Here is a 14,148-nt window from a genome sequence, read left to right as displayed (position 1 = left end):
GGGTCAGACACTCAAAGCTCAGGCATAGAAACATGGAACAGACAGATGAATCTTGGAGAAAAGGAGGAAGGGGGAAGGCGGGAAGAGATGCACCAAAGATCTTCTATGCACACTAGAGGCCCCCAGTTGGGTCCCTCAGCCTACCTGCAGGGATTGGGTTGAAACCGGCAGTGCGACTTGCCCTGAGGGGTCCTGGACTGTGAGAGGGCCCAGGCCAGGACGAGGGACTCTGCTGGTGCACAAATCCGTGCACCCGGCCTCTAGTTATATTTAATTTTTTTTTCTTGAAATATTAATGTTTATTGCACATAACATGTAAATATATAAAAGCCTAAGCGAAAGTTGGACCAGTGCTATGATAAGCAGTGAGCACCAGGGGGCAGAGGCTCAACGCACAGGCATGGAAACATGGAACAGCCTGATGAATCTCAGAGGGAAGGGGTTGGGGAGGGCGGGAAGAGATTCACCAAAGATCTTATATGCATACTAGAGGCCCCCGTGCAGTCCCTCCTCAGGCCTGTGGGGCTCAGACATATCCTGAGGGGTCCCGGATGTTGAGAGGGCGCAGGCCAGGACAACGGACCCCACTGGTGCACAAATCTGGGCACCAGGCCTCTAGTTATAGGTAAAATTGTTTTTCTTGAAATCTTGTTTACTGCATGTAACATATTTTAAATCGTTTTTCTTGAAAAAGAGAAAGAAAATGCCAAAGAAATAAAAAATGATAATAAATAAAATAGAGCTTAGTAGAGCCTTTAAAACAAGCAATAGCATTCATGTGGCTGGAGTTACTCGAGCACCTGCAGTGATTCCGACGGGACGTGCACACAGGTCTGCAGACCTGCTGTCTGATGGATCCAGGAGCCGAGTGCAGCTCAGGGGCGGCCCTCGGGCTCGGGACACACTCTGGGCCCCACGAGGACGCCCCTGTCGCCACAGGCCTGGAGCTGAAGGCCGTCCCTGAGCGTGTCATGGCCAGTGTCCATCCTGCTGCGGGGACGGCTGCAGCACCAAGTGCACAGTGACCTCCTGGGCCGCGCCCCATGGACGCCGGACCGGCAGCAGGAGGTCCGGGTCCGTGGCTCTCACTCCCCGTCGGGACTTTCCGTCTGAGCTGAACCCTGTGGCTGAGGAGGATGCGTGTCCGACACCGCAGGCCTTGGGCCTGGGAAGCCCTGGAGCGGCGTCCTGAGTGGGGCCACACAGGGCAGGGCTGGCGCCGGGTCCAGTGCCCTCTGCAGGAAGGCGGGCGGCCTGGCCAGTGAGGGGGCGTCTTCCCCAGACACAAACCCCGACTAGGAAGGTGCCTCCTTCCCGGAGCTGCTGGTGCGGGCAGAGTGGGGGTCCGCCACCAGAGGACCCGGGGCCTGAGCGGGGCGGTCCTCAGCCCGCACCCCTGGGCCCCGCAGCCCCCACTCGCCATCTTCCCCGCAGAAGCCTCGAGGCTGCCCTGGCCGCGTGCTGCCAGCAGCCACTCAGGTCAGACAGTCCCTGCACCTCCATGCTGTTGTCTCCACAGGCGCCTGGCTCTAAGAAGATATTTTTTAATGTTTAATAAATTAGCAATCAGGGTCTTAATATAATTTCAGTAGTATGATAGACCAATGTTTTAAGCAGTTGGCTTTATAAGGGCCGACAATAGAGCTCGTATTTCTTAAAAGGCTTGTAGATAGAGACATTTTTAAAAGATATCTTAAATTCTCAGTAGAACCACATTTATACATATATCGTAAACAAATTAAGAGTAATTGATTCCATGGTCAAGACTAGATCCTATTATGTTGACAACTGTTTTTAAGTGTTGAAAATTTTTTTAATTAGATATGTATTTGGAAGTTTTTCCCAAGTACAATATTTTAAAATATAATATGCTTGGTTGCATAAGGAATTTTTGCCAAATAAAAGAAAAATTGATTTATTAGTAGCAATGTCTTTATTTAAACTAACAAAAGCTCCTCACTGCTGCATTTTAAATTAGGCTGGAGGCGAAGCAGCGTTTGCACCTCGTGTATCAGACATAAAACTACTAAATTTCCTAATCTTTGTAAGCAATTAAATCCTAGTAAAGTAAAATTCTTCTAAAAAGTTACTGAAGGCTTCCCATGATCCCTCTGTATATCCAAATAAGCCGAAAGGGAATGCTGTTTAAAAATATTATTTTACATTTAATAAAAAGGAGAAATTTTAATATTTTGAAATATCTTCCACTAATATTTACAGGATAATCTAATGATTTGCTGTTAAAATACCAAATCTGAAAATAAGTACGGTCACCATAAATGTTTAATGACTTTGACTTGAAATACATGGCCTTGTGGCACTATCAGTCAACATCCAGGAAGTAACCCTATAAGTTACTTGGTGTAAAAAAGAAAGATTTTTCTTTTTTTAAATTATAGTTCTTCAAGTGTAATCCAGCAGGAAGAAGACAAACCAGACAACCAACAGCCCTGAGAGCACCTGGGGCATGGTAAAGTGAAGTATGGTAACAATTAATTCAGGTATAAACTATAAGTTTCATGTCTTAGAAGGCACATTTTTCCTTTACCTGGGACGGACAGCACAACTATCCCAAGGTCAGGGGGCTCCAGTTAGCGTGCCAACTCAGTGTTCTGGAGACCCAAAACTGTAATTTAGATAACATGCCTAAGTTTTACCTAGGTTACCAAGGACTCTAGATAATGTGTTTACCCAAAACTGTAATTTGGATAGCATGCTGTCTCTGCTTCTGTAAATTGCTTTTTTTTTTTGCTAACTAGGTTCCTTATTCCAAACCTTGAGACAGCCAGTTTAAAATTAAGTTGTCATGACCTAGAACAAAGAATATTCTTACATGATATTATTCTACAAGTTTCATTCATAATTTTTGATATTTTACAACAGTATATTGTGCATTTATCCCAAACAAACTTACAAATTAATTCTTTGAATGTTTTAAGGACATAAAGGGATTTATTCCCTCCTGGGAAGGCACTTAAACATTCTGTATTCACCTCTCTTGACTTTTTTTGCCAAGAGGATTCCAATTGTCTACAGCTGTTATCTGAGCAATCCGTTCAAGCTGGGATCATGAAAAGCTGGTACCATGGATCTGTCTTTTGCCCAATGGCGTAAGTTGGGCCCTCTCTGGAGAAGAAACCTGGGTTCCCTATGATCATTGCCGGGACCCCGCCAGCAGGCGAGGGGATCCAAAGGCAGTTGCTGGGCATGGAGTCCAGAGGGACATAGGTTAACAAGGAGACAGAACTGAACCTCACATCACCCTACTTGGCCCAGAGATGGTTGGTAGTCAAAGACGGGTAAGACCCCACAGGGTGGGGCAACCTAAGACAGGCACAGCCGGGGGCCAGTAGGAGAAAACTTGGGGTTCAACAGAGGTTGGGCACAGATCCTCACAAAGATAAAAAGGATTCCCCAAGGAAAAATTTCTTTATTAACCTTTGGTCGAGAATACGTTTGTATATTTTCAGAGAACAACTCCAAGACCATGTGGATGCCTGCAACAAGGGATACCGGAGAGAAACTGACCAGATTGCTCCAGCCACAAAGACAGGAGAGACAGTTCAGAGATGGAGATGGTGAAGACGCCTTGCCATGCTAGCAGTCAGTAGCTGTGTGGCCCTGCAGGGTGCCCAGGACCAAACCAGAGAGGACCGGACCTGCATTTGTCTGCCATCCAGAACCAGCATTTCATTGGCATGTACACATGAACTGTCGGACATTGAAACTTGGACTCAGAACTGCTGTACATTGAAATTGGGACTTGTTCGTATATGTGTATTTCTGCTCTGCAGATATAAGATTTTTAAGGAAAAAATAAGGGGGAGATGTGGGAAACAGTTTATTGTCTTCACTATCTGATAAGCATAGACAGAGAACCCCCTGAAGGCTGGGTGCCTTGAAGCCTTAGCAGAGGTCAGCTAGGCGCCACCTCTGTTTGTCCAGACAGTGGTAGCTGAAACTACTCCCCCCATTTATTATTATGTAAATCCTGGCTGATGGGCTAGTCTGCCTGTTGCCAGGGGTCACCTGCCTAAGGGCTATGCTATGGGTCAATCCCAGAGCAATAAAAGCTTGGTGAGGCCTGAGCATGGGAGGAAGTCCTTCCCCTTGAGTTGGACTTTCCCGCCTGGCCCCCCAATATTCCCAAATTATCTCTTGTCTTTTCATATTCATTTGTGTGTGGCTCTGCTTCCAGTTCCTGAACCCTGACCCACGCGGGACGTGGGAAGGAAACACACAACAAGTAAGAACTGACATCACAGAAATATAAAGGAATTTTAGAAAACACTATGAACAACTATATGCCAAAAAATTGTAGAACCTGTGTTAAATGGACAAATTCCTAGAAAAATACAGTCTTCTAAAACTGAATCAGGAAGAATCAGAACACCTGAATAGCTCTAGTGTTGCCAATTCCCTACTCAAAAACCATCACTGGCTTCCTATGGTCTCTAGAATAAAGGCTAACCTCCCACTCATGGCAGGAAATGTTCTCCACCATATGACCCCAAGGCACACTGTGGCCTTATCTCCTGCTGATGGTTCCTTCCCCACTCCTATATTACAACTGAATGGAGTGACCCATTACCCCATCCCAGCCTCTCTCTACATCTTTGCCAATCTGTTTTAGCTCAGTTTCCCTGAAAGCCAAACCTGAATAATTTACTTAGGAACACAGTCCAATGAACAGGGGTGAGAGAAAGGGGCAGTAGGTCAGGGAAGAAGGGACTCAAAATACCAAGATGCCTTATCCACTTGGCCCCTGTTATGGCTGACTGGTGGCTTGATCCTGTGGGACCTTCAGAGAAGCCTTATGAAATATCTGAGAACGGTCAGCTCCCATCCCCACGGTTTATGGGTTGCTCTATAGGTGACTATCCCAGCCCAGTGTTTCTGGATAGCTCCCAGAAGCATCCCCGGGGCAGAGAGCAAATGGCACATGACAGGACATCGCCTGGTTGCTCCTGGGAAAGTGGCCGATGCACAGTGGCTGGAGTAGAAAGGGGGGCAGAGAGGACTAGAGGTGGGGCACAAAAGATATCCCACCGTGGGCTTCCAGAACACATGTTCCTTCCCTTCAACTCTTCCAGCCACAGTTTTCCCTCCTGTCCAAGGACAGAGGAGCCTCGGGGGGAGAGAGCCCTGGGCTCTCATTGGGTGAGCCCCACTCATATTGCCAGAGCCTGAGTTCTCCCTTCCTTGCTGGGAAGGGTTTTTTTCAGGTGAGACTCAATGAGACATGGCCTCTCTGCTTGGGATGCATCATCCTATGGGCCTCATAGAGAGCCTCAAAATGCTGATTTGTGGGCTCCTTGTTCTCCTCTTGACTTTATGCTCACTCTCCTTCCAATGCTCAGATATCATATCTCCTCTTCCTTCTGTCCCTGCTTGGTCATCCATCTACCCCAGCCTGGGTCCCTGTTTATTCCCCAGTTCTGATATATTCCAGTCCCCGCATAGCTTCCTCTGTAGTGGAGTGTGCATGTGTGTGCACACCTGCATGCGAATTTTATTTCTACCCAGCCCCTCCTTCTCCCTCCTGTGTCCTCCAAATACCTCCCCTGTGAAAGGCATTTCCCTGGCAGCAGCACACCACCTGGGAAAACAGAGGGCTCCCTGCAATGCAAGTTAAATCCAGTGAGAAACACACATCCCCAAGAATGTCTATGGTGAAAAGGACCAATGATGCCAATTGTTGAGACTATGGAGCATCTGGAACTCTCATACTTTGCTGGTGTGGTATAAGCGGGCACAATCAGTTTGGAAAACTGTTCGATGCTATATATTAAAGAGAACACGTGTCCACCCACAGGCCCAGCAATACTACTCCTGGATATATATGCTCAAGATGTGTACAAGAATGTTCATAGCAGCTTTATTTAGAGTAATGAAAAACTAGAAACAATCCAAATATCCATCTGAAGGAAAATGCATAAATAAGTTGAGGCATATTTATTGAATGGAATCCTCCACAATAACAACAAAAGAATGAAGTGCTGTTACACACAACATGGGTGAGTTTTGCAGGCATACTGTTAAGAGAAAGAAGCCAGTTACCTACAAGGGAGTACCCATACGACTGTCAGCTGATTTCTCAACAGAAACCATGCAGGCCAGAAGAGAGTGGCAAGAAATATTCAAAGTGATGAATAGCAAGAACCTGCAACCAAGATTACTTTATCCAGCAAAGCTATCATTCAGAATAGAAGGTCAGATAAAGAGCTTCACAGAAGGCCTAACCAATGGACACGGACAACGGGGGAGTGGTGAGGGCATGAGCGGGGGGTTGGGGGGCGTGGAGGGTGATGTGGGGACAGGGACACATATGTAATATCTTAATCAATAAAAAATATATTAAAAAAAAAAGAGAAAGAAGCCAGACACAAAAGAGTATAAATGCATAATTCTATTTATATGAAGTTCAAAAATAGGTAAGCTAATCTATGGTGATATAGGTAAGAATGGTGTTTTTTGGAGGTTGTGGGGGAGATATTGACTGGAAGAGAACACAGGGAAGCCTGTTGAGGCACTAAAAATGTCTTATTACTGTGATTTGAGTGGTAGATACATCCTGGGTGTATACATAAATAAAAATTCATCAGGCTATATACCCTTAAGGTTGATATAGTTTACTGTATGTAGGTTACACGTGAATAAAAGAAATGAATGGACAAATGAGCAGAGGGCTTGCTGGAGTTTCCACCCGAGAAAACAGGGCTGGGGGGCCCACTCTCAGGGCCTTGCACTCTTAGATGATTCTCACCACTTCTCCTGTACCTCACTTATGCAGTCTATGCACACTCAACGTTTTGAGCCTGTGGAGACCTACTCAGACTCCCAGAGGTGGTATAAAGATTATTTTAAAATGGAATAAAGAAGATACAGAAAGCAATGTTATCTAAACTTCCTTTATCTGACTAAAGCAGGACTTTCCAAAAATGCAGCTGCCATTATTTCCCTTAAGAGGGGTTTTCTAGCGAATCCACCTTTCATGGAGACAGACAGCCCACAGAACCTCCCAAACTTCCCTGTGGAAACCCCAGAGCCCCGCCCCCACTCCCATCCCCTTGTTGAATTTGGCAAATACACCTTTATTTAGTGAGTTACTCACTACTGAGCAACTTCCTGGTGTACATGTAAATAAACTGTCTTTGTTCCTGTTAATCTGTTCTCAGTTGCTTTGCAGGTCTCCAACCACTGGACCTATTTTTTTTCTTTTTTTAAATAGTATTTTTCTCTATATAATTCACTTCTTTATTGTGTTTATTATTTGCCATTTCCTCACTAGGAAGTTAGTTCCACTAACTTAGTTCCACTTTGGAAAGTCCTGGCAAGGATCTGTCTTACTAAGGGATATATTCCTGAGAAGGCTAAAAGGCTAATTCCAACGTAACCCTGATATTTGGGGGGCTAACAATCTGAATCTGTGCCAGCAATCTAATGATAAACTATAATTAAGTCATTGCCCCTTTCTCCACAAAAAGGTCTTGTAAGACCTGTTACCTAAATGCTCACATTTTACAGAGGCCATAAACCATGACACAGCCTCCGGAGGGGGGGTTATCAGTGCTGGCGCCAGGCCAGGCCCTTAGGTATGGTCTCAAGACCCCCAACACCTGGGGCTTTTGCAAAGCCCACGAAAGGTCTGGAAGTGTAACCCATATTTGGGTGACAAAGACACCAAAAGGGTATAAAGGCAAAGCTTCCACCATATTGGCTTGCTCAGATTTTGGAGGTGACTCTGCTGAGACCGTCGGCGTAATAAAGCTGTGTAACTCCATTTCTCTAAGCATTGCTTGGGTTTCTTCAGTCTTCTCCAACATTCCAAGTGCCTAGAACAATGTGTGGCTTCAGTAAGTGCTCCAAATATGTTTATTAAGTTAATGAAATCGCCTATGTTGATTCTGGGTGAGAGCTGAGTTTGGCTGAAATGGTGGTCCAGGTACTGATTATTATGGCCCTGAAACTAATAGTCATGTGCACAGGCTTGGAAATTCCCCCAGAAACAGAGGAAGATGGACCAGACAAATTCAGCACACTTCCCTCCATTCAGCCAGCTTCCCTCCTGGAGGATTCCTCACCTCCTTAATTGCCATGGCTGAGCTGGTTTGTGGATCATTGATATGATGAAAAGAAGAAGAAGAATTGGAGAGTGGGGATGTGTGGTGGTGGTGAAAGGGCACCTGGAATTCCTCTGTAGATTAAGCCACTGGCTGCTGGAATGAGGAAGTCCCTTTCTTGGCTGGGGTGGGACAGAGGCAGCCCAGCAGGGAAGGGAGGTGGCAGAAAGGAGTTGCATTCTTGATGGATTTCTCCTGTCTTTGTTAGGAGGAAGCCTCACCCTACATCACACACTATTGGACAGAGTCCAGCAGAATTTAGTCACTGCTCTGGCCCTGGGCCCTTTCTCCTCACCTGAAACCCCTGAAGGGGCAACCCACGCTCCCATTTTATAAAGCCAAGCACTGGGGTTGAATGGGAGGGCTCAGCCTGTCAGGAGTAGTCTACAGATTATTGGTGTAGTTGGACCTGGAGTCAGATCCTTGACCCCAAGTGCTGGGCTGTACCCCAGATGGAGCCCCTCAGCTTATTCTCATACAGTATCCCTTCACCACACACCCTGGAATGACTCTCTCCAGCAGCAGAGCCCTTTATCCAGGGCAGGGTTAGGTACTGGAAGACAGCCACAGACCCAGTGTACAACCTCAGACTGCATGGCTAAGTGGGTTGTGGAGCTCTTGTTGACCAAAGCCCAGAGAAGACAAATGACTTGTCCAAGATCACATGGCTCCTGGGCCACCGTTAAGGAAGAAGCAGAAAATAGAACCCAGACCTTTAGATCCCACTTTAAAGTTCCTTCTAGTCCTGAGAGCTTGTGATTTCTTGATGCTGATCCAGCATCTTTCCTCCTTTCTACAGCTGCTTTCATCATAAACCTCAGGGGCTGTGCCTTCTCTCTACTGCTTGAGGGTCAGGGTAGACATCAGGGCTCTCTCTCATTTATTGAGCACCTGAGAGACATGTTTTTGGTGAGCACCAAGTGTGTGGCAGCAGGCAGTGTGCAAGAGTTGACTCTCATGTAATTCTCACAAAACAGTCCAGCGAGGTAGCAATATGCCCATTTAACAGCCAGAAAGTTGAGGTTCAGAAAGTTTCTCTAATTTGCCCTAGATTACTAGTTTATTAATGAAGTCTAGGATTAGGAATGAGATCCAAGTCTAAGTAAAAACCCATTCCAGGGCATAAGGAGGTGGGGAGGGGTGAAGGGCAGGAGACAGGGAAAGGTGTGTGAAGCACCATCTTCCATGACCTCCTGGGCTGCAGGCCCCAAGGGTGAGTATCACTGTGAAAATGATTCCATGTTTTCAAATGAAACTGCAGAGAGGAGAGGTCACTGGGCAAGGGAACAGGACGGTTATCTTGCTGCCAGTGCTCAGTCTGTGCATGGGTGATCAGCTGGCCTCAGTCTGGAAACTACCAGGTCACACCTAGGCAGGTGGCCGGCCCCTCCTCACTGGGTAGAGGAAGCAGGAACAGGTGGCTGTGAGAGGCAGTGGGAAGATCTGCTGAGTAGCAGTGGCTGGAGTCCCAGCTAGGATGGGTTCTCTCTGGGCCCTGGCTCTGCCCCTTTTCTTCTGCTGCTGGGAGGCTGGGGCCCCTGGGAGCTCTGCAGGTAAGAGGGTAGGAGGGTCCTGTGGGCTTCTCTCCTGGCAGTGCTCTGGGTGTGTGTTTTTCTCCCAGCAGCCTTTGTGAGTGAAAGTAGCTTTCTTGGGATAATTAAAATTAGCCATAAAGCTAAATGTGAGGTATTACTTTTGTTATGGAAAGACTGTCCACCCAATGCTAGCCAAGCCAAACTCTAGAATCTCAGTACATAAAGATATTGATGAATGAGAAGCCTGGTGCACAAAATTTGTGCACAGGGGTGTGTATCCCCTCAGCCCAGCTTGCACTCTCTCCAATCTGGGACCCCTTGGGGGATGTCCGACTGCCGCTTTAGGCACGATCCTGGGGATCATGCCTAAACCAGCAGTCAGACATCCCTCTCACAATCCTGGACCGCTGGCTCCTAACCGCTCCCCCCCCTGCCTGCCTGGTCACCCCTAACTGCCCCCCAACCCTGCTGGACTGGTCACTGCTTACTGCCACCTCTGCTGGTCTGGTTGCCCCTAACTGCCCCTCCCTGCTGGCCTGATCACCCCCTGCATGCCGGCCTTATTGCCCCTAACTGCTCCCCCTGCTAGCCTGGTCACCCCTAACTGCCCCCTGCTGCTGGCCAGGTCACCCCCAACTGCCCCCTCCCTGCTGTCCTGGTCGCTCCTAACTGCTCCCTCCCCACCCCCTGCTGGCCTGGTCACACCTTTCTTCCCCTCTCTGCTGGCCTGGTTACCCCCAACTGCCCTCCCCTGCGGCCTGGTTGCCCCCAACTGCCCTCCCCTGCTGGTCTGGTCACCTTACTGCCCCCGACAGGCTGGTCACTTCAAACTGCCCCCCAGTGCAGACCTGGTCACCCCTAACTGCCCCCCCCCGCCAGCCTGGTCGCCTCTCACTGCCCCCTGTGCTGGCCTGGTAGCCCCCAACTGCCCTCCCCTGCAGGCCATCTTGTGGTGGCCATCTTGTGACCAAATGGGGGCAGCCATCTTTGACCACAAGGGGGCGGCCATCATATGCGAGGACATTATGGTCAATTTTCATATTACCTCTTTATTATATAGGATGGTGCTCTCCAGAGGAACTGGAAGCTATGCTCAAAGTCTGATGTCAAGTAGGTTACAGAATATATCGGGCAAAATCTCAAGACGCCGTGTGTTAGGGGGCCTCAGGTCATGCTGTGAGCTGATTGGTCAGTGGTGAGGGTAATAAATTATTTTCTTCAAGTCTTGAGGACAGCGCTGAAGTCTGTTCTGGTGTTCCTCTGTCTGGTCTCATGGGAAAATAGCCAGGAGGTGGTTCCTTCTTAGGGCTCAGGAACAGAAACATAACTTAGATCAAGATGTTATCTGTAGCCTACCAGAGGTCAGGCTTTGTGACCAATAGTCAGTTCCAAGCAACTGGCTCCTGCTGCCTGGGGGTTGCTGCTTATGGAGAAAGGCTAGGTCTTTGGGGTGTAGATATATGGTGAGAGATATGATTTCTAGAGCTAGGATTTAAAGCTGAATTTAATCAAGGTCATAAGGACCCTGGGTTTCACTATTATTGATAAAGAGTATGCATACAACCCTAACCAGATTGGCTCAGTGGATAGAGCATTGGTCTGCAGACTCAAGGGTCCCAGGTTCAATTCCGGTCAAGGGCATGTACCTTGGTTGCGGGCACATCCCCAGTGGGGAGTGTGCAGGAAGCAGCTGATCGATGTTTCTCTCTCATCAATGTTTCTAACTCTATCCCTCTCCCTTCCTCTCTGTAAAAAACCAATAAAATGTTTCACTTGTTTTTGTTCTTGTTTGTTTCACTTGTTTTTGTTCTTGTTCTTGCTGTGCTTCCCTCAGCCCATTAGCTTCCCAGATATGATCTAGGGAGTATGGTAAGGTCAAGCCTAATTATGCTTAAGAGGACTGTGCCCTCTAAACTGGGATTTGTTTGTGACTTTGCCAACAGGTCAATCCGAGGCTTAATCCTATAGCTGCTCCGTATAGCTTCTGGGGCTGGCTTGCCTCAAGAGGGCCATCAGAGGACATCAGTTAGGGCCATCCCAGTTTTGTCGCTGCCACATGGGACTGGTCTTCCCATTCCTACCTCCTTCTTCCTTGTAAATGTAGATGACAAATGGGGTAAAAGCACCTTCCCCTCCCATCCTGCTCCCAGCAGTGCCCAGGGCCTAAGCATGAGAGCTCCTGCAAAGTCAGTCCACTTGGACTCATGGCTCACAAAGTTGTCTTACTCAACACAGGCTCCAGCACCCATGGACCAAGCCCTTTGGTGACAATGAATCACACAGAAGTGTGTGGGGATGGGGATTGAACCTCCAACCCAGTTAGGTGCTCTTGACCGAATCAAACCCAGGACCCCTTCGATGCACAGGCCAATGCTCTAACCACTTGGAAATACTGGCCAGGGCTATTATTGAAAAAATAAAATTAGTGATCATGTCATCTGTGAAAAATGACAGTTTTATTTCTCCCTTCCCAATCTGCCAATATGTATCTTTTATTTCCTTTTTGTTTTTGTATTTGAATTAGCTAGGAATCCCAGTATGATGTTGGAAAGCAGTGGTGAGTGGGGACATCCTTGCTGTGTTCCTGGTCTTAGCTGAAAAGCTTTAAGTTTCTCACCACTCAATATGATAATAGCTGTAGGTTTTTGTAGATTAAAATGCGTTTAAAATGTTCAATTATGCCGAAACCGGTTTGGCTCAGTGGATAGAGCGTCGGCCTGCGGACTAAAAGGTCCCAGGTTCGATTCCGGTCAAGGGCATGTACCTGGGTTGCGGGCCCATCCCCAGTGGGGGATGTGCAGGAGGCGGCTGATCGATGTTTCTCTCTCATCGATGTTTCTGACTCTCTGTCTCTCTTCCTTCCTCTCTGTAAAAAATCCATAAAATATATTTTTAAAAAATGTTCAATTACATTTGACATACAATATATTAGCTTCAGGTGTATAACATAATAATTAGACATTTATATGACTTACAAAGTGATCACCCCACAAGTCTAGTACCCATCGAACACCACACAGGTGTTTTTTTTTTTTATCAACCTGAGGAAGATCCTTTTGATTCCTAGTTTGCTGAGAGTTTTGATCATAAATGGGTATTTGATTTTGTTAAATTCTTTTTATGTTTGTTTTTTCTTTTGTTAATCCTCATCTGAGGATATTTTCCCATTGATATTTAGGGAGAGTGGAAGAGAGAGGAAAAGACAGAGAGAAACACTGATGTGAGAGAAACACATCGATTGGTTGCCTCCTGGATGAGCCCTAACCAGGGACTTGGCCGAGGAGGAACCTGCAACCAAGGTATGTGCCCTTGACCAGAATCGAACCCAGAAGCCTTTGGTCTATAGGCTGATGCTCTATCCACTGAGCCAAACCGGCTAGGGCTGTTAAATGCTTTTTTTTTTGCACCTATTGAAATGATCATATGATTTTTCTTCTTTAGATTGTTGATGTGATGATTACATTAGCTGATTTTACATGTTGAACCAGGCTTGCATACCTGGGATAAACACTACTTGGTTGTGATGTATAATTCTTTCTATTCTTTGTTGGATTCCATTGCCAATATTTTGTTGAGGATTTTTTGCACCTGTCTTCATGAGAGCTATTGGTGAATAGTTTCCTTTTCTTAAGGTATCTTGTTCTTGTTTGGTATTAGGGTAAAGTTGGCTTTATAAAATGAGTTAGGAAATATTCCCTCTGCTTCAATCTTCTGAAAGAGATTATAGAGAATTCTTAGGATTCCTGAAATGTTTGGTAGAATTCACCAGGGAGCCCATTTGGACTATGTGCTTAATTTTTTAATCCTCACCCAAGAATATTTTTTCATTGATTTTTAGAGAGTGGAAGAGAGAGGGAAAGACAGAGAGAAATATTGATGTGAGAGAAACACATTGATTGGTTGCCTCCTGCATGAACCTGGTCCAGGGTGTTGGCCGGGGAGAAGCCTGCAACCAAGGTACGTGCCCTTGACTGGAATCAAACCCAGGACCCTTCAGTCTGCAGGCCAATGCTCTATCCACTGAGCCAAACTGGCTAGGGCTGTGCTTAATTCTTGATAAATGAACATTGGAATGAAATGAATATGGCTTTATATGGATACATGATTACATTTGGGGGTATTTTGGGGTATCTGAGTGTACATATGAGAGGGGCTTCACCTGCTGGGAGATGTTTCTCTATGTAAAGCAGACAGTTAGGAATCTCTGCTCAAATGCAAGTTCATGCTTCCATGGGAACTTCCTCCAACACCACGACTCACGCATTTACAAGAGTGAGCCTGAGCCCCAGGTTTGTATCATGTGACCTCCTTTCCCACCCTGTGGCCACACTTGATTGAATCAGAGATGGACAACTGGACCAATCAGATTATCTTTTTAGGGATTTGGCATTTAGGACCAAGAAGCCGTTACCCAGTTTCTGCATAGAGCTGGATTGAGGTGCCCAGGACACAGGAGTTGTGGACCAGTTGCAGGAGCTGTTACAGGAGAG

This window comes from Myotis davidii, unplaced genomic scaffold (genome assembly GCF_000327345.1).
Source record: "Myotis davidii unplaced genomic scaffold, ASM32734v1 scaffold571, whole genome shotgun sequence".
In the NCBI taxonomy this organism is placed as follows: Eukaryota; Metazoa; Chordata; class Mammalia; order Chiroptera; family Vespertilionidae; genus Myotis; species Myotis davidii.
Note: the sequence above shows the minus strand (reverse complement) of the source record.